A 25,214-nucleotide genomic window follows, 5' to 3' on the forward strand; every position below is an offset into this window, starting at 1 on the left:
AAATCCGACATCGGATTGGCTTTCAAATCTTAAAAATTTATCTTTAGGGAATTTTAGAAAATCATCCATTTCTCTTCAAATATCAATAATCTAAAGCCAAAAATAAAGATTTATTCATGGAATATAATCACAAGAGAGTCAAGAACACTTACCCCAAGAATTCCCATAACTTCTCGCTCAAAATTGCCCAGAATCCGAGCTTGAAAGTCCAAAAAATGAAAGAAAATCGGACTGCTCTTTCTTTACACTGTCCAGAATTTTCGGCTACTGTTCACGCGTGTTACTGTTCACGGGGTACTGTACACGGTACTGTTCACGGGGTACTATTTCTGCAATTTTCTCCAATTTTCCTAAGTCCGAAATCACTCTGAGACACCTCCGAAACACTCTCGAGCCCTCGAGGCTCCTAACCAAACACATACACTAACTCAACAACATCATACGAACTTAACCGTGCGATCAAATCGCCAAAATAACGTCATATACCACGAATTAAGCTTTAAAATCCAAGAATTCTTTCAAATTTCATAAAACATCAAATTTTCCATTTTGAGTCCGAAATACGTCAAACGACGTCCGTTTTCAACCAAACTTTACAGAGAGTGCTTAAACCATATATAAGACCTGTACCAGGTGCCGAAACCAAAATACGGGCTCGATACCATCACTTTCTAATCAAATTTCATTTCCATTTTTCTTAAATATTTTCAGAAAGCAAGTTTACTCAAAAATTCATTTCTCGGGCCTGGGACCTCAGAATTCGATGATTCTTGTTCCTATGAGTCAAAAATAATAATATGAACATATCCCTTCAGTCAAAACTCAATTCGGAGCTCATTTACGTAGTTCAATACCTATTTCGCTTGTTAAACAATTAACTCAAGTTTCGCGTCAAAACCCAATCGCGACTTGATGAAATTAGACCAAACTTTCCAGATCACTCCTATAATTCATTATCAAAATTTCGGAAGTCTCAAAATCAAATTTCAATCTCTAAAACTAAAAATAGACCTTTGGATCATTACATGCTCATAATCGAAACGCCAAAATCTTCCAAAAACTCTTCCAAAACATATCCGAGCCTCATGGGACCCCGACCAAACATGCCAACATAACTCATAACATAATTCAAACCTGTTCCAATCATCAAAACACCTCAAACAACATCAAATTACCCAAAACTCATCGAATTCAAGCCTAAGTTTCCAAAAACTTTCGAAATACACTTTCGATCAAAAACCCGACCAAATGATGTCCGAATAACCTGAAATTTTGCACACACACATCAGAAATAACATAATGAAGCTACAACAACTCTCGGAATTCTATTCCGACCCTCGGATCAAAATCTCACCTATCAACCGGAATTCGCCAAAATACTGACTTCGCCAATTCAAGCCTAATTCTACATCGGACCTCCAAAACCACTTCCGATCACACTCCTAAGTCACAAATCACCTCCCGGAGCTAACCAAGCTGTCAGAATTCACATCCGAGCCCTCTAACTCATAAGTCAACGTCCGGTTGACTTTTTCAACTTAAGCCTTTTTACAAGAGACTAAGTGTCTCATTTCTTATCAAAACCACTCCAAACCAACTCGATCACATAAGATACGGATAATAAATCATAAAGAAGCTGAGAATGGGAAAAATGGAGCGGTAACCAATGAGACGACGGGTTGGGTCGTCCCATTTATACCCCTTTCAGACCCCCAGTGCGGACCGCATCAAATGGACCGCGGCCGCACTAGCGTACCTGAAGACCTGCAGTTCAGCACCCTGTACGGACCGCACAAGGCCGACTGCGGCCGCACAGCCTCCACCGCGGACCGCTCAAAGGCGACTGCGGCCGCGCTGGCCCCTCCGCGGTCGCGCTCGATTTCTCGCGGACCGAACTAAAGGGTTCAGAGGCTGGAGCTTCCTGAACTTGCAACACCTGACTTTCTAAGCCTAAGGCATCCCGGAACCTACTTGAAACTCACCCGAGCCCTCGAAACTCCAACACAAGTATACACACAACCTCAAAAATATCCTACGGACATATTCGTGTAATCAAATTGCCAAAATAACATCACGAGCATCGAATTAAACCTCGAGATCAATGATATTTCTCAAAACTCTTTTTAAACATCAAATTTCTCAATTAAGGTCCGGATCGTGTCAAACGACGTCCGTTTTCAACCAAATTTCACAGGAATAACTCAAGTCATATATAAGACCTATACCGGGCGCCAGAACAAAAATACGGGCCCGATATCATTGCTTTCTAATCAGTTTTCATTTCAAATTTCCTTAAACAATTTTTGAAAACAATTTCACTTATAAATTCATTTCTCGGGCTTGGGACCTCAGAATTCGATTCCGGGCATACGCTCAAGTCCCATATTTTACTACGTACCCTCCGGGACCATCGAATCACGGATCCGGGTTCGTTTACCCAAAATATTGACCGAAGTCAAATTTATTCATTTTAACATCAAAACTTAGCATTTTTCACAGAGTTTCATATTTAAGCTTTCCGGCTAATCGCCTGGACTGTGCACGCAAATCGAGGCAAATATAATGAGGTTTTCAAGGCGCCGGAGACACAAAAATCAACTGAAAGCAAGTGATGACCCTTTGGGTCGTCACACCACTTGGCTTAACCATAATGTCAATTATATATGATAATTTTCTTGCTTTAATATATATATATATAGGTGCTATTTGTAACTCTTGTTCTTTTAATAATTTTTATTTTTGGATAATTGTGTTCTGCTTGTTTGACTTAACGAGTGGGTTAGTAGCCATGTTAATTGTCTCAAATATTCTATTTGTTTATTGTACGACGAGAAGTTGCTTCGAATATTGAGGAGATCTAGATCCACTTGTAATATTTAAAATGGTCCTGCATTGATATATGGAAAAAATTGCATACAAGGAGTTGAAAATCTTAATGGTATGTTTCCACTATAAGTGAAGAGGGAATCTAACCATATATTTATAATAGGAAATTACACTCAATAACCTTAAAAATAATTGTTTTTGATTTTTTTGACCCCAGCTTACTCTCTGTGTAAACTTTTAAGGTCAAAAGTAAAAAATATTGCCTACAAAACAAGCAAGGGGCAATACTTGTTAAACTTAAAGTTCTCAGGTTAATTCCACGGATGGTCATATAACTATGATTTTTTTTTTCACTAAAGTCATATAACTTTGTCATATAATTATGATTTTTTTTTACTAAAGTCATATAACTTTATTTTTCACATAAAAATCATATAACTTTGACTTTTTTCACTAAAGTCATATAACTTTGTCTTTTCACACAAAAATCTTATAACTATAATTTTTTTTACCAAAATCATATAATTATGTTTTCTCACACAAAAATCATAAAACTTTTACTAACTCACACAAAAATCATAGTGATTGAAAAGTATAAATTTTCACTAGTATTTTCTTATTTTGTATATTTTTATTTTCTTATTTTCAGTCTAATAAATAATAAATTAAAATGGGAATGACTCAATCCGACCTGACCCAATATTCATATATATAAATTAAAAGTTGGGTCATTCCTATTTACTAAAAATGAATTCTTTTCCCATAAAAATTCAATTCGAAATACATGAGATTCTGAGAAAAAAATAAAGAAATAAAAGTTATAATTAGAGAGCACTTGAAATAAAAATTCTATAAAATTTGAATAAAAATCTCGAAAAGAAAAATAAACAATAGAAGTATCATGTTTTGAAGGATTTACTATTCGCTTTTAGTATTATTTTAATTTATACATATGAGTATTGGGTCGGGTAGGCCAGGTCGGGTCAAGTCATTCCTATTTTAATTGGATTATTATTTATTACGCTGAAAATAAGAAAATAAAAATCTACAAAATAAGAAAATACTAGTGAAAAATTATATTTTTCGATCACTATAATTTTTGTATGAGTTAGTAAAAAATTTATGATTTTTGTGTGAGAAAACATAATTATATGACTTTGGTAAAAAAAATCATAGTTATATAATTTTTGTGTGAAAAGACAAAGTTATATGACTTTAGTGAAAAAAAGTCATAGTTATATGACCTATTGTGTGAGAAAATAAAGTGGCTATTTATGTTGGACCGGTCTCTGTTGCAGCAAAATAGTGGCTATTTTTCAATGACTTGGCAAACGTTGGCTATTTTTTAATGACCAGTCCGAAAGCTGGCTATATTATGTTGGACCGGTCTCTGTTGCAGCAAAATAGTGACTATTTTTCAATGACTTGGCAAACGTTGGCTATTTTTTAATGACCAGTCCGAAAGCTGGCTAGCCCGTGCTATTTGCCTTTAATATGGGCTTAGACCGTTGGGCCAACCCAGCCCGTGATTTAGAAGGTCTAGACTAGAATTTTTGGAGCCCATTTAAAAATTGAGGCTTTTAAGCCCGACCCAAGTAAGCATGTGTCCCGCGAGGATGGGCCGAGCCGGCCCATGAGCCTAATAAAAATATGTATTTAAAATATATAAAATATAAAAATTATACGACACAAAATATATCAAGAAGAGTATCCAAGCTTAAAGTTTATTAAACTTATCATATTAAAAGATCAAAGTTTTAAAACGTTAATTAGTTTTAAAATTTTAATTATTCTTAATATTTAATTAATTAATATTGCATACGAATTATAGATGTAGATGAAAGTGAAGATATTAAGATAACTTTCTCACAAGCGGATTCAAATGTGTTTGATGAAGATGATGTGTCGGATATCCCGTAGCATAATGGACGTTCTCTTGAATAGTTTGTTTTGAGTTTTGACTTATAGTGAATGAAATATTAGTCTTGTCTTTTTACCTTTTTAGTATTTATCATATATTTGAACAGTATAAAAAGTTATTAAGTTTTGTGAAATTTTTCCAATAAGATTTTTTTTACTTTTAAATATTTATCTTTTTAGGTTAGAGCTTAAAGAAAAAATATAAAATTATATTTAATAAAATGATGGGCAAGCCCGTGAGGCCCGCAGCCCACATACGTTTGAGGTGGGTTGACCATTATAAGGCCCATTAAAATGGTGGACTAGTCCAACCCAATCCGTTAATTGCTAAAGCCCACGTAGGATAGGTTGGGCTAACCCGACCCCGCCCATATTGACAACTCTAGCCAACGTGAAATTCAATAGATATGAGATACAAGTCATATTCACCAATTACATTTATTTAGTATGTTTTATAAAATCTAAGTACTTAATTGAATTTTATACTACCATTGATATCGCATTTGAGCCGCCTCGATGGGAAGTATATTCTTTTCTAGTAGAAAGAGCAATTTGATTGGGGCGAACAATGAATGTTTTCTGGCAATTCAACTTTCAAAATTTTGGGAGAAATTTAAAAATAGCTAGATTTACAACTGATCGTTCAAAAATAGCTCAGTTTTAAGAGTAATCGAAATTTAGTCACTTTTCATGTAAAAATAAATTTGAGTGAAAACATTGTTCAAAATCCGAAAAATACGCCAGTATATTATACTGGAGTTCCAGCATAAGTATGCTTGAACTCCAACATGTTATACTGGAGTTCCAGGATAAGTATGCTGGAACTCCAGCATAATATGATGGAGTTCCAGCATAAGTACACTAGAACTCCAGCATAATATACTGGAGTTCCAGCAAGTATAATTGTCCAGTATAATATACTGGAGTTTGGAGCACCGGTGCTCCAGTCTCCAGTATATTATACTGGAGTCAGCAAAGTATACCGGTCCAGCATAATATGCTGGAGTTCATACACAGGTGCACCGAACTCCAGTATATTATGCTGGACCGGTCTCTGTTGCAACTATTTTTCATTGACTTCGTAAATACTGGCTATTTTTGAATGACCAGTTCGAAAACTGGCTATACCGTGCTATTTTTACCAAAATTTTGGCTCAACATTCAGAATTATAGCCCATATCAAAACTTTTAAAATCTATTTATTTTGTAAAGTGTATTTTGGTCAGAATTATTTTTTGCAACAACACTTTTATACTAGTATGTTTGGCCAAGCTTTTCAATGCCAAAAGCATAATTTTTTTTCAAAATTGAATTGCCGGGAAAAAAGTGATTTTGAGTAAAAGCAAAAAAAGCAGCTTCACCACAAAAGTATTTTTTTGAAAAGTACTTTTGAAAAAAATATACTTAGAAACACTTCTTAAAAACGTGGTCAAACACTAATTGCTGCACACAAGTGTTTTTTAAATTAATTAGTCAAATACATACTGCTTCTCGCAAAAAATACTTTTGAGAAAAGCACTTTTAAAAGTACTTCTCAAAATAAGCTTTTTTTTAGAAGTTTGGGGAAACCTACTATTATAGAGTAACAATTTGTGTTTGGTTAAACAAGTTGAAAAGCACTTTTGCCAATATTAGAATATTAATTTCAGCTTGGCCAAAATTCCAAAAGTACTTTTAGGAAAGAGCCGTTTTTAAAAAAAATCTTTTACTTGTACTATTTAAGAGTAATTATTTTTCCAAAAAATTTGGCCAAACACCTTTAACTTTATAAGATAAGCACTTTTTAGAAAGAAATAATCCACTCTAACTTAGCTGCAATTGAGACAAGAGATTTAGTAAGATTACCCTTTATCTTTATTTTTTATAGGAGAACCAACTTTGCATCTTTTTCCTTGCTCACTTAGGCCAGTTCGACTCTTTGACACATTTATCTCCCCAAATAATTATCTCTTTACTTCTCCATTTGTGTTGAAACTGGATGTTATCTCTTTATGTTTATCATATGCAGCGCTAACAGGGAAACACATGTGCCTCGTTATACAACTAAATGTTTGAAACTATATTGGAATTAGAAACAAGAAGATGCAATCCAGGCCAACTATTTTTTACCACGTAAATATCCAAAAGTTGGTCTATCCGAAACATAACAGGTAAAGTCAGCATACACATTATCGGACCCCACTTATTGAATTATACTGAATTTGTTGTTATTGTTATTGTTGTAAACATCAAAAGTTGGAAATATTTCTCATTCATTATGCCATTCTCCTTTTGGTGTCACGATCCTGAATTTTCACCGTCGGAACTGTGATGGTGCCTAACATTTTACTTGCTAGCCAACTTTAGAGAATCATTATGTCAATCCTTAAGCATTTTAGTGATAAATATCAAATAAGCCATAACAAGGTAAAAAGAAAAGCGCAAAAATCCATAACAACTGTGATACTTATACACAACTACCCAGAAATCTGGTGTCACAATCCACGAACTACTAAGATTTAGCTACAAATAAGGTGTCTGAAGGAAATACAATTGTTTTCGATACAAATGAAACAGTAAAGGAAATGCATAGAAGGAGACACCAAGGCCCACGAACGCCAACATGTCTACCTTGGGTCTCCGAACAGATAAAGCCAGCAGCTAGACTCAGGGTCAACTCGGTCCGGTACCAAAATCTGCACAGAAAGTGCAGAGTGTAGTATCAGTATAACCGACTCCATGTACTGGTAAGTGTCGAGTCTAACCTCGGCGAAGTAGTGACGAGGCTAAGATAAGACACATTCGTAAACTTGCACAGTTAAAAAATATACGAGCATAATAACAACTAATAGAAGCTGAATGGATAATAACGGGAGGGGAAACATGCTGAGGAGAGTACAAGATAAAGAAAACTATAACAGTAAAGAAACCACAACAGACAATATGCTTTGAACCAATGAAAGTATTAAACACAGTAAAGACAAGTGCACGATATTACCCTTCGTGCTTTTACTCTCAACCTCACCATAATAATTAACAGAAACGACATGGCATTACCCTTCGTGCATTAACTCTCGTACTCATCATATAAACAAAAGAAACGATATGGCATCACCCTTAGTGCATTTAACACTCACAAAATATGGCACGACATCACCATTCGTGCATTAACACTCTCCCTCACCAAAATAATGAACAATAACAACAGGGAGATAGAAATGTCATTAACAAGTCTTACTTCAACATTTTGTTCCACAATGTCAACCTCAACCTTGAGTCAATACTCAATCAATACCAAAATTCGTAAACATGATAAGAAGGATCAACATAGCAGTCGACTAGTCTAAACATGAACAATATGATCAAAAAATACAACAGTTACAAGAATATGACTCACTCGCATGCTATGACTCGACAACAACACATAGGTGCTCGTCACTTCACCTGTACGTTGTTCTCAACATCCAAACACGTAGCAAATAGGTAAATAATATCTAATCCCTCAAGCCAAGGTTAACCACGACACTTACTTCGCTCCAACGGCCAACTCAAAGCCTAATCACAGCTTTTCCTTTCAAACAAGCTTTCGAACCAATAGAATGTACTCCCTCCGTTTCAATTTATGTGAACCTATTTGACTGAGCACGAAGTTTAAGAAAAAATGAAGACATTTGGAATTTGTGGTCCTAAATCAGTCAAAAATGGGCACAAATTATTTGTGTGGTTATAAAAGATTCTCATTAAGGGTAAAATTGTAAGTTTAAGCTAAATTGTTACAAAAAATTAGAAAAGGGTCATTCTTTTTGGAATGGACCAAAAAGGAAATAGGTTTACATAAACTGGAACAGAGGGAGTAGTAAATTACCAACCAAACAATTCAAATATAGCCTTAGGATTTACCCACGATTGTAAAGAATTCAATTTAAGCTATTTTTGAAAAAATCAACAAAAGTCAATACCCATGCTCGCTTGGTCCAAACGCGAAATTCGGACCAAAATCCGATTATCCATTCACCCCCGAGACCGGTTATATTATTGATTTTGAAATCCGACCTCAATTTGAGGTCGAAATTCCTCATTTATCAAATCCCTAGTTTCTACCCCCCCCCCCCCAATTTCACCATAAAAACCTTAGATTTTTGGTTGAATATTATGAAAAAGTAGTGAAATATTGAAAGAAATTAGTATACGACCACTTACCAATGATTTGGGGAAGAAAAGTTCTTTGGAAAATCGCCTCTTGTGGTTTAGATTTTGAAAATTTGGGAAATGAATCAAAAATCTCGCCTAAGTCATCTTTTGTTCAGCTACAGGTATCGCATTTGTGAACAGAACTTCGCATCTGCGAATGAACAGTATTTTCGCAATTGCCATAAATGGTTCGCAATTGCGAATGAACAATGTCGCACCAGAAACTAGCAAAACTCAAACTTCTCTGAATTGATCCGAAACCACCCCGAAACTCATCCGGAACCTCCCGGACACAAACCATATATGAATTTCAATCATTAAACATGCTACGGACCTGCTCGCGCACTCAAAACACTAAAATGAGGTCGTCTTAACCTAATATTGACCATGGTCAAACTCCCAAATTTCTTAACTTTACTAGTCTCTCAACCAAAGATCCAAAAATACACCCAAGCCCCTCGGGACTCCAAACCAAAAGTGCACATCAGTCTAAAAATATCATACAAACTTGCTCGCGCGCTCAAATCACCAAAATAACATCTAGAACTAAGAATTGAATACCAAATCAAATTAAATTTTCAAAAAAGCTTTGAAATCTCTATTTTCACAACCGGACGTCCGAATCACGTCAAACCAACTCCGCTTCTCACCAAATTTCACAGACATATCTTAAATATTAAAATGAACCTGTACCGGGATCCAAAACCAAAATACAGACCCGATACCAATGAGATCAAACATCAATAATTTCTTAAAAACAAATAAATTTTTGGACTTTCAATTTTCAACAAAAATTCATAACTCGGGCTAGGGACCTCCAAATTCGATCCCGGGCATATGCCCAGGTCCCATATTTCGATACGGACCCACCAGAACTGTCAGAATATGAGTCCGGATCCGTTTACCAAAAATATTGACCGGCGTCAACTCAAATGAGGTTTTTACGCAAAATTCCTTACTTTTATAAACCTTCAACATAAAAGCTTTTCGGAAACATGTCCGGACTGTGCACGCAAATCGAGGAGGGTAAAAATGAGATTTTTAAGGATTAAAAGCGCATAATTGAGTTCTAAAATATAAGATGACCTTTCGGATCATCACATTCTCCACCTCTAAAACAATCGTTTGTCCTCGAACGGACATAGAAAAGTACCTGAGCTGGGATAAAGGTGGGGATATTTACTCCGCATGTCCGAGTCGGACTCCCAAGTAGCTGCCTCGACGGGCTGACCTCTCCACTACACTCTAACTAAAGGATAACTCTTTGATCTCAACTGATGAACTTGCCGGACTAGAATAGCCACCGGCTCCTCCTCGTAACTCAAATCTTTGTCCAACTGGATGGAGCTGAAATCTTACACATAGGACGGGTCATCGTGATACTTCCAAAGCATGGACACATGGAACACTGGATGAACTCCTGACATACTGGGTGGCAATGTGAGCTTGTAAGCCACCTCACCCTCTCTGGAGAATCTCAAAAGGCCCGATGTACCTAGGTCTCAACTTGCCCCTCTTTCCAAATCTCATTACACCCTTTATGGGTGACACACAGAGCAACACTTTCTCTCTGATCATGAATGCAACGTCACGAACCTTACGGTCGACATAACTCTTTTGCGTGGACTGAGCTGAGCGAACTCTATCTTAAATGATCTTAACCTTATCCAAGGCATCCTGTACTAAATCTGTAACCAATAACTGAGCCTCCCCCGGCTCAAACCATCCAACCGGCGATCGACACCGTCTACCATATAAAGCCTCATAGAGAGCCATATGGATGTTCGACTGATAATTGTTGTTGTAGGCTAACTCCGCAAGTGGCAAGAACTGATCCCAAGAGCCTCCGAAGTCAATAACACAAGCGCGGAGCATATCCTCTAATATCTGAATAGTGTTGTGCTCAACTCAACCAGCGTGCCCAACTCACACTGTACTGCCCTCCAGAAATGCAAGGTGAACTGCGTACCTCGATCAGAAATGATAGACATGGGCACACCGTGAAGACGAACGATCTCGCGGATATAAATCTCTACCAATCACTCTAAAGAATATGTGAATGCCACAGGAATGAAATGCGCTGACTTGGTCAGCCTGTCTGTAATGACCCAAACTGTGTCAAACTTCCTCTGAGTCCGTGGGAGTCCAACAACGAAATCTGTAGTGATACGCTTCACTTCCACTCAAGAATCTCTATCTTCTGGAGCAAACCACCAGGTCTATGATGCTCGTACTTTACTTGCTGACAATATAGACATCGAGCTACATATGCAACTATATCCTTCTTCATCCTCCTCCACCAATAATTCTGCTGCAAGTTCCGATACATCTTGGCGGTGCCCGGGTGAATAGAATACCGGGAATTGTAGGCCTCCTCTAGAATCAACTTACGAAGTCCATCCACATTAGACACACAAATACGGCCCTGCATCCTCAAAACTCTATCATCTCCAACCGTAACCTACTTGGCATCACTGTGTCGTACCGTGTCCCTAAGGACAAGCAAATGAGGATCATCATACTGCCGCTCACTGATGTGCTCAAACAATAAAGACCGAGTGACTATACAAGCTAAAAACACGACTGGGCTCAGAAACATCCAACCTCACAAACTGATTGGCCAAAGCCTGAACATCTAAAGCAAGCGGTCTCTCACCGACTGGAATGTACGCGAGGCTGCCCATACTCGCTGACTTCCTACTCAAAGCATCGACCACCATATTGGCCTTCCCGGGATGATACAAGATGGTGATATCATAATCTTTCAATAGCTCGAACCACCTCCTCTGCCTCAAAGTGAGCTCTTTTTGCTTGAACAAATACTGCAAACTCTGATGATCCATGAATACTTCACATGACATGCCGTAAAGATAGTGCCTCCATATCTTCAGCGTATGAACAATGGCTTCCAGCTCTAGATCATGAACATGGTAATTCTTCTCGTGGATCTTCAGTTGCCGCGACGAATATGTAATCACCTTGCCATTTTTCATCAATACCGCACCAAGTCCAATACGAGATGCATCACAATATACTGTATACGATCCTGAACCTGTGGGTAAAACCAACATCGGCGTTGTAGTCAAAACAATCTTGAGCTTCTAAAACCTCGCCTCAAACTCGTCTGACCATCTGAACGGGGTACCCTTCTGGGTCAACCTAGTCAACGGGGCTGCTATAGATGAGTACCCCTCCACAAATCGACGGTAATAACCCGCTAATCCTAAGAAACTCCGGATTTCTGTAGTTGATGTGGTTCTAGTCCAGTTCTGAAATACCTCGATCTTCTTAGGATCCACCTGAATACCCTCTGCCGATACAACGTGACCCAAGAAAGCAACTGAACTCAACCAATCGCATTTTGAATACTTAGCATATAACTAGCTGTGTCTCAAAGTCTGAAGAATGATCTGAAGGTGCTGCTCATGCTCCTCTCGACTGCGGGAGTAGATCAGGATATCATCAATAAACACAATCACAAAGGAATCCAGATAGGGCTTGAACAATCGGTTCATCAAATCCATAAATGTTGTTGGGGCATTTTTCACCCCAAATGACATCACTAGAAACTCATAATGCCCATACCGAGTCCGTAAAGCTGTCTTAGGGACATCGGATGCCCTAATACTCAACTGATGGTAGCTAGACCTCAAATAGATCTTTAAAAACACTTTGGCACCCTAAAACTGATCAAATAAGTCATCAATCCTTGGCAATGGATACTTGTTCTTGACGGTGACTTTGTTCAACTGCCGATAGTCTATGCATATCCATATCGATCCATATTTCTTATTCACAAACAACACGGGCACACCCTAGGGCGAGACAGTCGGTCTAATGAAGCCTTTATCAAGCAAGTCTTGCAATTGCTCCTTCATTTCCTTCAACTCCTTCAACTCTGGCGCAGTCATGCGGTATGGCGGAATAGAAATGGGCTGAGTGCCCGGAGCCAAATTAATACATAAGTCAATAACCCTGTCGGGTGGCATTCCTGATAGGTCTACAGGAAACACCTTTGGAAATGCACGAACAACAGGCATAGAATCCATAGAAGGAACCTCCGTACTAGGATGATAGACATAAGCCAAATAGGATAAACACACTTTCTCGATCATATGCCGAGCCTTCACATAAGAGATAACCCTGCTGGTAGAATGGCTAGGATTCCCTCTCCACTCTAATCAAGGCAACCCCGTCAAGGCTAAGGTTACCATCATGGCGTGACAATCCAATATAGCATGATAAGGTGACAACCAATCCATACCCAAAATGACATCAAAATCAACCATATCAAGAAGTAGGAGGTCTACACGAGTCTCAAGACTCCCAATGATAACCACACACGAACGATAAACACGATCTACAATAATAGCATCACCCACGGGTGTAGACACATACACAAGAGCACTCGAAGAATCACGAAGCACAACCAAATATATTTGCAAAATAGGATGATACGTAAGAATAAGTAGAACCCGGATCAAATAGAACCAAGGCATCTCTACTGCAAACTGAAACCGTACCTGTAATAACCGCGTTAGATGACTCAGCCTCAAGCCTGGCTGGAAAGGCATAGCATCGGGGCTGGGCCCCACCACTCTCAACTACATCTCGAGGACGGACCCTTACTGGCTGGTCTCCACCTCTAACAGCCTGACCTCTACCTCTAATGCCCCAACCTCCACCTCTAGCTGTCTGACCTCTATCTTTAGCTGGCTGAGCGAGCGGTGAAGCACCTGGTGTTGATACTCAATTTTTCCCTCATATTTTTCAAATATACATATATACTTTCAAAATCGTGCATATGCTTCATCACTTTATTTATGAACATATGTAAGCATTTTTTCATAATTTCCTATAATTTCTAAAGGGCTTTAAATTAATTTATTCTTGCATTTTATCATATAAATAACTCATTAAATACCTCACAAATTATTTTACAATGACTTTATCATCTAATTTCACCATTTACACCCATATTATATTTTAAATATTTTTAACATATTTGCCACAATTGCATTTACATTTTTAAGGCCAAAATTGCACATTTGCAATAATAGCCTATATGTACTTATCTTTACTTTAATTATGTCAAAATAATCCTTTTATACTTTTCATAGTATTAAATAACTATTTTAACTTGTTTTATGCACAAATGATATTTTATTATTTATTTATTATTATTTTACAAATTATTTATTAGTTAAAATTAAGTATTTAAATAACAACCCATTTTAAAGATTATTCCAGACCAACCCCTAGCCCAATTACTTGAAATACGCCAGCCCAACATCCCGGCCCAAACCAAATGACCCCTAACCCAATAACCCAACCGGTGACCCGTTTCTATACCCGACCCAACCCCTCTTTTAATCTTGACCGTTGATCTTTCAAGATCAATGCCCCTCATTCACCTAACCCTTTAATTAACCACTCCTAGCCCTAATCCCCCCCTCCATTCTCTACCATCCGCCATCCTTAAACTCTTAAACGCACTCCTCGTCTCTGAAACCCTAGCGCTGTAATCCCACTCCCCTTCGATTCCAACTCAGAGATGGAATCCATATACAATTTCCTTACTTTATTGGCCATATCCTATTACTGGTTAACCGATTATGGTATTACATAATCACTTGCCTAACATGGCAAGTAGATCTCTCTTGCTTTGAACCAAATCTGGTTTGAACTTTCACTTCTTTCATCTATGTTCATTCTTCGTCTCTTTATGGTATGATTCTCTGAGATTTTCTCGATTCTTCATTTACCCTAAAGATAGGGTTCAGATCTTTCAAGATCTGTTATAGTTTTTCTATTTTTTATTAAATATTTTTCTTTAATATTTCAGTATATCTATCTATGTGCATCTCTATTATGATTTTTCGTAGATATTTCTGACTAACTTTTTTACCCTAAAAATTAGGGTTTTTGATTCTTAAAAATCAAACTAAATCTGGTTCAATATTTGATGTTGCTATGCATCTTTATTATAGCTTTGCCTTAGATTATTTTCATCAATTTTACTTACCCTAAAAATTAGGATTTTCGATTCTTTATTTCATTTTTTCCTTCAGTGATTCTGTCTATCTGTTTTTATGATTCTTGCCATTAATTGTTGACCAATTTTACTTACCCTAATCTTAGGAGTCCTTGATTCCCTAAATCTATTTGAGTCCCTAATTACTGTGTTAAAATCTCTGACTATATGTTTTACGCGTCTATGCACTTGTTACTTCTGGCTTACCTTAAATAAGGTTCTGAGTTTTCTTTCCTTAATTAACTGTTAGGTGATTTTCTTGATTGATTATTACCTTATTTGTGGGCTCTAGTCTAGTGCTAATTAAACCCCTCCCTCATTTCCCCTTCAGACAGACTCAGAACTCGAGTATTTCTCACTACTAAAACTGTATACTGTTATCATTTTGCTTTGATTCCTGCCCGGCTAGAAACCAAGGCCGGAAATATTTTATTGTTTGCTATTGTTGATGATCATTACTGCATTGCTAAACTTCTTTCAGTTTTATCTGAACTAGTAAGTTGTTGAAACTTCTCTACTGTGTCACTTGTTCAATATGCTACTATTATTAGACTCATTTCTCTACGTGTTTTAGACATGTTTAACTCAGTAGACTAATTGATAAAACCTGTTTAATCATGTATAACTCAAGATTGTCTTTTAATATTGAGAATGCTTCGATACCTTTCAAACTTGTTCACTATGTGTACTTTAGTTGTTAAATCTGTTATCATGATTCTGTATCCTCCATGCTATAACCTCTTTATTAGTTCTAGCTGATAACTACTATGCTTCTTGACTCATTAATTGATCAATGAACTTCTTTTCTATGATTTGTCCTAATCTGAATTCTGTATTGTCTTTTGTAAAAGCATGCTAATGAGTTGGTCATTATCAGTTTATGACTTTGTTAATTTTCAAACTTGTTAAGTCTGCTCAGTTTCAAAGTATTGGTCTCTGTTCTATGTCTAATTCTATCCCTAAGTGTGCTTCCCATTCCTATCATGCACTTTTCTGAATCCTAATTCTTTGCTGGCTGAAACCCAAAATAATCTAAGTACTATCCTTTGGCCTTCCTAGTGTGAGCACTGCTCAGTGTTCTTAGGAGACCCTTGTGAACTCTGACACCCCAGGATTTGGTCCATAGCTTTCCTTGAATTGGTTCTGATCTTTCTACTCTAGTGTGAGCACTGCTCGGGGTTCATGAAGCCCTTGGGAACTCTAACACACTAGAGGATTAGGCTTGGTATGCTTATCCTTGAAACAAAGGTGAATCAGTCATTGTTAGTCACTATGAACACTGGCTTTTGGAGATATTGTGGATTGAAGGGCCTGGCCTGTCCAGATGTATTTGGGCCTGCTGCAGGCTTCCTATAATCTATATACTTTGTAATTTATTTATTAGATTCTGATCTGTAATAATTATTTGTAAATACAATTGGGGGCAATAATAAAATTGGGAAATAGGCTTATTTGACATTCTGTATGAAAGGGGTAGATAACATGCATATAGGTCTTTCTGCTATTATATGTTAGATAACATGCCTATATGTCTTTCTGCTATTTTATGTTAGATAACATGCCCATAGTCCTTTCTGCTATTATATGTTAGATAACATGCCTATAGGTCTTTCTGCTATTATATGTTAGATTACATGTCTACGGGTTTTCATTATTATTGTTAGATAACCTGCCTATAGGTATTACTTTACACCAAGATATGTTCTGCTTAAAACTTATCTAAATGTTTAGGTTTGCCATTGCATGATTAGATACCATGCCTATAGGAAATGCAATAGCCAAGTTCAACTTACAACATACTCAAAACTACTTCTTTAGAAATCATGTCTATATGTTTTAATTAATTGTCACACTAGCTTAGTTAATATGCATATCTCTAGGAATTAATAAGCAGTTTCAATCACCAAAAGTAGAATTCATGCCTATAGGGATAACTATCATTTGTGCCAAATACTAAAATTGGAACTCTGCATAGCATCTTGCTAAATGCCACTAGAAAGCATGCTTATAGGAGTAACTAAATAATTCTGAGCATTTTTGTTGTTATCACTGTTAGTTGCTGAATAAGTCACCTAGATAACATGCTTATAGGTTCAAACGCTTTTAATTGTAATCAGTAGGCAATTACATAGCCACCTACAAATTGTTTCTCATAAACTGCCAGTATAATTATAATCCAGAATCACATAGAAATCATGCCTATAGGACCTAGCAACCTTAACTGTTAAAATTGTCGATACACCAATCTGTTTGCGTGCATGAGCTGCCTAATGTGTGGAGGCTAAATTGAGCCTTTATCTACTCTTGTATGAAAAGTCTAACTTGTTTTGTATGTCGCCTAGCTTTACAATTTTGAGCAACCTAAGTTGAGTCTAGAACCATCCAAAATAGAGGTCCCAATGCCTCCAAGACCATAAGTAAGGGATGGGTAGCGCACACATAGGATACGATTTAGAATTGATTAGAGCGTTTTAGGTAAATAACTTAAAGATAGTAATCGGGTAGCAGGAGATGATAGTCTATGCTCGCTGAATAATATGAGTAACTCCCCCATATTGTAGGAGTTACGAATTATTATTTATGTTGCACGAGGTGATACTTTAGGCTAGAAAATTTAGGCCCCCCATCCCTATTAAATAATTCCCTCGCTTCTTTATTAGACTAATTTGCATGGTTTAAGTTCGGTCGGGACCCACCGTTGTGGACCTCAAGGAGTGCCTAACCCCTTCTCCTTGAGGTAATTGAGCCCTTACCTGATATTTGATGACGCAACTAGTAAAACCTGAGTCATTTCAAATAGGTGCCCTAACACACCTTAACCCGTTAGGTGGCGACTCTCTCAATAACCAATTCCTTCTATTCTTAAAAGGAGTTGTCAATGTCGAAACCTGATTTCGCGAGAAAAAGGGGGCGCGATAGCATGTTGACTCTGCTGGGGATATTTTTAGGCTCTTACCATTACGAACTTGATCTTTGTGAATTAGTCTCCCCTGATAAGCGTGTCTTTGTTATTTTGCTGTTACCTGAATCTCCCACTCCCATTTTCCCGTGTATTCCTACATGCACATCCTTTCCCTATTTCCCCTTTATATGAACTCATATGCAACTCTTGTTTGATTTGATTACAACGTATTTTTCCCTTATCTTCTAATCATGTTCACTCATTCCAAACTTTTAATTTTGCTATATCATGTCTTTCCCCAATCCTTATCCCTTTATTTTCTTTATTCTCTCATTACGCGAACTAACTTCTTCATTGTTTTCCTTTCTTTTATGTCTTTACGTTCCATTCAATACTGGATTTATTGCTTTCAACGTAAAAATGCTTGGCAACGTGTTATTTTGTCTTTGCATAAAGCATGCTCAGCATCATATTCTACTCGTGCGTATTAATACCATAGTTGTACTTGATGAGTGTCTACGCTCTTCCTAAAATCACCCTTTAAATTTGGAAAGGCTTATTTGCGGTAAAACTAGTCGATCATCGGTGAAACTGACGGTTCCGTGCCTTTCCCCCTCAAGTTATCCGCTTGAGGGTACCAGTCTAGACTCTTCTAGAAAACCCAGTCTAAAAGCAGTTGTGCATGCATCATGTCTAAACCTAGTATGAGTTAGAACGTTGTTCGCACAATAACTTACTAAGACAAACCATGTCCAAAGTCCGCCAGGATTTCTACAATCCCAAGGGACATAATCACGATTTGTGCATCATTTGGAGAAAAACATGCCAATATGTTGATCATCAGTGTGAAAATAGCTGAATCTGGAGGGGGCAAGGGCTAACTTTATCTATTTTGCAGAAATGAGGCATGAGGTCCCCAGGTTCGGCATGGTTCGGAATATTCCACCTTTACTGCTAAATTGGTGGGAAAATCTTGCACCAAGCGACAAAAACAACGTGAAAAGAATTCTTGGGAATTTACCTTCTTTGCTAGACATTCAACCGAACAATATACTGATCGAGGCTGCTACTACGTTCCGGGATGAAAAGAGGGTTGTTTTTCGTTTCGGATATATAGAGATGACTCCCCTTCTAGAGGAAATATGGGGCTTTGCTGGACTTCCTTGGGATAGCCCTGGTCTATTGGTACCTGAGAATTGCACTTCCCGAAGGTTTCTGAAAATGATGGATTTTAGAAAGAATGATGAGCTAGTTTGCTAAAAGAAGTCTTATATATCGTTCTGCTACCTCTACGCACATTACAGAAACAACAAATCCTATCACCTTTACCATGATGAGTTTGCTATTACTTCATTGGGTTGGACCCACCATCGGGTTTTCGTGTTCATTGTCTGTTTTCTAGGGATGATGGTATTCCCAATGTATGGAGAAAGGATTCACACCCGTTAGGCTATGGTTACTAAGGCCCTAATGGAAGGAATTGAGGGACAAACTTACACTATCATCCCAATGATCGTGGCATAAATATACCGAGCTTTGGACCGCTACAAGAAGGGATTCAGACATTTCGAGGGCTGCAACTTGTTACTGTAAATATGGTTGTTGGAGCATCTTCAGAGAGGACAGTACCGCCAGGAATTTCTGCGGTGACCATGGAATGACCACATAGCTTTTCACCATCCAAAAAGAATGACTTTCATCCTAGATAGATTTGCACAATCGAAAAATTCTGTGGATTGGGTGCACTTCTTTAGCAATTTGACGGCCAACAAGGTCCATTGGATGTTTGAGTGGTTCTCTACCAGCGAGTTTATCATCAGGTCAAGAGATGCTCCTCATTTAGTGCTAATTAGGTTGAGGGGTATCTATCCCTATGCTCATATTAGGGTCATGAGACAAGTTAGGAGGAAACAAGTCATACCCCGAGTCTCCAAGATGGTTCACTACAAAGCGGATTTCCAAGGTGATGCTATTCCATTCAAGTACGAGGTGCAACACATGTGGCATATAAAGCTCATGGTGGAGAAGGATACCATCGAGCCAGATCGATACCATGCGAGCCATGTGCACTTTTATCCATCATGGTTGGTCGATGACATAGCGGAAGAAGTCAAGCCAGGGATTGATTTGGGGAATAGGGTCATAGACAACGTTGCCGAGGCCCAAATCAAATATAGGAGGTTACGCAAAGAGATTTTTGAATCTAAGGCCAGACATTTGGAACAGCACAAAGCGGACATGGAAGCAATCAATGAATGGAGGGAAATCACCACTAAATCAACAGAGAGGTTGGAGTATTTAAAACAGGGATTGATGGAACTGGAAGGGAAAATGAGAAACAGGGTTACAGGCTGTCAAAACATGGATGGAAACGAAGGAGGTCTCTTAGAAAGGGCGTATCTGCTGCTGGACATGCGCAACCTGGGGAACTTGATCGATGGAGCAAAGAAGGTCAAGCATGGAAAAGGTCCCTCTGAGACCAAATAGATTAGAAATTATGTTTTACTTGCTAGACTCGTTTTAGGCTTTGGTTGTAATAAGGCAAATACCATTAGTGACTCTTTATTGTTATTGTCGTTTTATTAGAGATTCGGTTTATTTTTTCACATTAATGAAATGACGTATTTATTGGCATTAATTTTTCTCCAAATCTATATGTCGCTTAGGCCTACCTCGGGCACAATGAGGTTCCCAAGTTAGGACGCGAATTTATTTCGCAATATGTGTTTAAATACTACAAGCAAACTTTTTGTAACGACCTGACCGGTCCTTTTGAACTTTTGCACTTTGATCGCCAGTTTTCGGGCATGACTTGCCCCGTGTAACATATTCTGACTGAAGTAGATCATTGGTTTTGGTTTTCAGGAAAAATCAAAATGAATTTAAAGGAACAGTCTCAGTTGAAAGCTTTGAATTTTAAAGGTTTGACTAAGAGTTGGCTTATTTGTATCTGAGCTCGGATCGGAAATTTTATGATTTGGATAGCTTTGTTGGGTGATTTATGACTTATGAGCACGATTGGAATGCATTTTGGAAGTTCGTGGAAGGATTTGGCTTGAATTGGCAAAGTTAATATTTTGGCGAATTCCGGTTGATAGGTGAGATTTTGATCCGAGGGTTGGAATAGAATTCTGAGAGTTGTTGTAGCTTTTTATGTCATTTGTGATGTGTGTGCAAAATTTCAGGCCATTTGGACGTCGTTTGGTCGACATTTTGATCGAATTCAGATTTTAGAAGTTTTGGAATTCTTAGGCTTGAATCCGAGGGTGATTTGATGTTTTGATGTTGTTTTGAGCATTCCGAAGGTTGGAACAAGTTTGAATTATGTTATGGGGTGTGTTGGCATGTTTGGTCGGGGTCCCATGAGGCTCGGATATGTTTTGGAAAAGTTTTTGGAAGATTTTGCCGTTTTGAGCATAAGCATGTAATGATCTAAAGGTCCATTTTTAGTTCTAGAGATCGAAATTTGATTTCGAGACTTCCAAAATTTTGATAATGAATTATAGGACTGATCTGGAAATTTTGGTCTAATTTCATCAAGTCGCGATTGGGTTTTTGACACGAAACATGAGTTAATTGTTTAACAAGAGAAATGGGTATTGAACTGAGCAAATGAGTTCTGAATTGAGTTTCGATTGAAGGGATATGTTTGTACTATAATTTTTGACTCATAGGAACAAGAATCATCGAATTCCGAGTTCGTATGATGGAGTTAGAGCCTTTTTAGTGAAAAGAAAAGCTGCTGCAATTTTCTGGGCAGTTTCTGCATTTTTCGCACGTGTGAACAGTAACCGCACCTGCGTGAACAATATCCGTCTACATTACCATGTACAGTAAACATGAATAGTATCCTTGTACAGTACCCCGTGTACAGTACATATGAACAGTAAAATGCGTGAACAATAACCACGGAATTCTGGACATAATGTTGAGTTCTGCCAAATTGGAGCTCGGGGAGAGGCGATTTTCGGGAGATTTTCAGAGAAAACAATGGGGTAAGTGTTCTTAACTTAATTTTGGTTAGATTACCCCAATCTATTACTAGTTTTGACATTTAATTGGTGATTTTAGTTGGGAAAATCTTGAAAACCCTCTTGGTTTAATTTGAAGATTTGAGGGTCGAGTTGATGTCGGACTTTAGTAAAATTGGTATGGTTGGACTCGTGGTTGGATGAAGTTTCATATTTCATAATTTTTGTCGGGTTCCGAGATGTGGGCCCCACGGGCGAATTTTGAGTGCAATTTCGGATTTTTAATGGAAAATGTAAAATTTCATATGGAATTAATTCCTATAATTTTTATTAACTAAATCGAATTATTGTGGCTAGATTCGAGGCATTCGGACGTCGATTTGAGAGACAAAGGCATCGCGAGCTAGAGGATTAGCCGGTTCGAGGTGAGTAATGATTGTAAATGATTCCTGAGGATTTGAAACCCCGGATTTGCACATCGTAGTGCTATATTGAGGTGAGACACGCGTTGGATAATGAGCGCAGAGTCTTTTACTACCGGGGATTGTGACTTGGTCCATCCCGATTGATTATTTTACGCATATTTGATTGAAACTTATTTGTTATCATCATGATTTGGGCTGATTGCCATACTTGGGCTTCGTGCCAATTATTTGAATCCTTCGGGAATTTTTATCACTATTTCCTCACTGTTTTGACTTATATTTAAACTCAATCCTGTTTATAATTATTGTTTTACAAACTCAGCCACTTTTATGCAGATTTGAAAACTCAAATGATATTTCTAAATGGTATTTTGGGCTGAGAACTACTGTTTTACAAATGCCCAAGGGGCTTATGATGATTTCCGGACTGAGTGAGGCTGAGGGCCATATGTAAGGATATGCCGAGTGATATGAGGCCGAGGGCCTGAGATACTTTATATGCCACGCGGTGGCTTGAGTGATGTGAGGCCAAGTGATATGAGGCCGAGGGCCTGAGATACTATTTATGCCACGAGGTGGCTTGAGTGATGTGAGGTCGAGTAATATGAGGCCGAGGGCCTGAGATACTTTATATGCCACGCGGTGGCTTGAGTGATTTGAGGATATACTGAGTGATGATGCCACAAGGTGGCTTGATATAGCGCTTGGGCCGTAAGGGGCCCCTCCTGAGTCTGCACACCCACAGTGAGCGCGGGTACCCATTATTCTGAGTGATTGATACTATGCCCGAGGGGCTGATATGAGTGATTGTGAGGTAGCCCGAGGGGTTGATACTATTCTGAGAGTGAGCCTGAGGGGCTGTTACTGTTCTGATATTGAGCCCGAGGGGCTGTTACTATTCTGATATTGAGCCCGAGGGGCTGTTACTGTTCTGATATTGAGCCCGAGGGGCTGGCACTATTCTGATATTGAGCTCGAGGGGCTGGTTCTGTTGATATTATGCCCGAGGGGCGGTTTGTTGTACATGTTTTGCCCGAGGGGCTGTTTACATTTCTATCATTTTTGTTACTCACTTGTAAACTACTTCTTTTACTTGTTGGAAAAAAAGGGATTTTCACTTGATTTCTAACTGCTTTACTGTTTAAAGTGATTTTACTGCTTTAGTATGGAATACCTTGTGTTTTTGCATGATTTCTTGCCTTCAGTCTTTATTTATTATTATTACTCACTGAGTCGGAGTACTCACATTACTCCCTGCACCTTGTGTGTAGATTCAGGTATGTTTTGGATGATCGGAGGCAGAGTCATCAAGGTTTAGCAAGGTAGTTGTCGGCGTTCACAGCACTGCTTTTCTCTTTCCTCATTTCATTAGTCTGTATTTGTACACTCTAGGCTTTCAGTTGTATTTATACCCTAGTAGATGCTTGTGACTTGTGACACCCCAGTTAGGGATGTGTCGGGTTGTGCTTCCGTTAATTATATCATTAAATCATATTTAAACTGTTTATTAATGTTTAACTATTTTTGAAAAGACGATATGGGTTTGTTGGCTGGCCTTGTCTTCACGAGAGGCGCCATCACGACCGGAGCGGGGTTTGGTTCGTGACAAGTTGGTATTAGAGCCTAGGTTACATAGGTCTCACGAGTTATGAGCAGGTTTAGTAGAGTCTCACGGATCGGTACGGAGACATCTGTATTTATCCTCGAGAGGCTGCAGAACCTTTAGGGAAACTTCACATTCTTGAATTCTTATCGTGCGTCTATTGATTCAGCTTGAAATGTAACTCTTCGAATTCCTTCCACGCGTTCGTTGCCCGCCTGAGTGCTCAGTATCAGATGTGCCTTGATGGATTGTGATTCCCCGATCGAGGGGCGAGATGTGTTCTCTGTGAGTTTGATGTTGGGCCAGTCTGGAGGACATGAGGCCGAATATTTGCCTATGACTTGAGCACCGAGGTGCTGATTGTGTGAGCAAGTATTTTTGAACTTATATGTTTGGTAGTGTCCCTATTAGTATGAGTGATGGTTGGATAACTATGTGATGAGTATGTTAGTACTGCGAGATGTATCCATCTTGATTTGAGGTATAGCCCCGAGTTATGGGTGTGCAAAGAGTCTTTTCATGTGTCCTAGTTGGGAGTGAAGTAAATTTCATGTTGCGGTATGAGTTTAGACTCAGGAAGACTAAGTGACTGCGTAATGGTTATGACGGTGGAAGGTATACATAAATGTTAGTTTAAGGCGAAGAAGGTGGGTTATCTCATGCGAAGTGTTCTGAGGTTGTACGATCCTTATGTGTCTGTTAGATTTGCGAGTGAAGGATATGTGTTGCAACTTAAATTGGGTCACTTCGTGAGTGGGTGTAACCGTTGCGAGAGTGGAATGCGAGATTTGCAGAAGAGTTAAAATTCTAGATGATCTGTGTTTTCACAAGCTTATAAAAGATTTGAGTTTAATCTCATTATGGTATCATGGCATCAATAGAGTATAATCGTTATGAGTTATTGAGCGTGTGTTGATCTATGGCTTCGAGCCAAGTGGGGGAGTCCGCTATTGAATAGTTGATTGCACGGTTATGTGCTCTAATGGTTCCAGTTCGAGGCGTATTTGTAAATCAGTTGTGGCTCGAGTAAAGGAAATTTCAATAAAGGCTATGTTATGCTTTATGGGTGTACGAGAATCGGGGAATGACTTGAGTTGTGGTTGGTAACGAATGCTCGGTGCATAGAGCAGGAAGTTGCTTGGTTATATTGGAATAAGTTCACATTCTGCAATGTCGGAGTGCTAATGAAACACAGGTTGTTCGGTTCGTTTAATCAATATAACTACGGTTTGAGTAGTGTGGATGACTCTAGAGAATGGTCCTATTGTGTTCAAAACTCTACGTGCATTAATTAGAGGCTTCTAAGTTGTACTTATGGATAGAAACTGAGTTTTCAGTGGAAGATGGCAAGACTTGTGGTATT

This window comes from Nicotiana tabacum, chromosome 11, assembly GCF_000715075.1.
Source record: "Nicotiana tabacum cultivar K326 chromosome 11, ASM71507v2, whole genome shotgun sequence".
NCBI lineage: Eukaryota > Viridiplantae > Streptophyta > Magnoliopsida > Solanales > Solanaceae > Nicotiana > Nicotiana tabacum.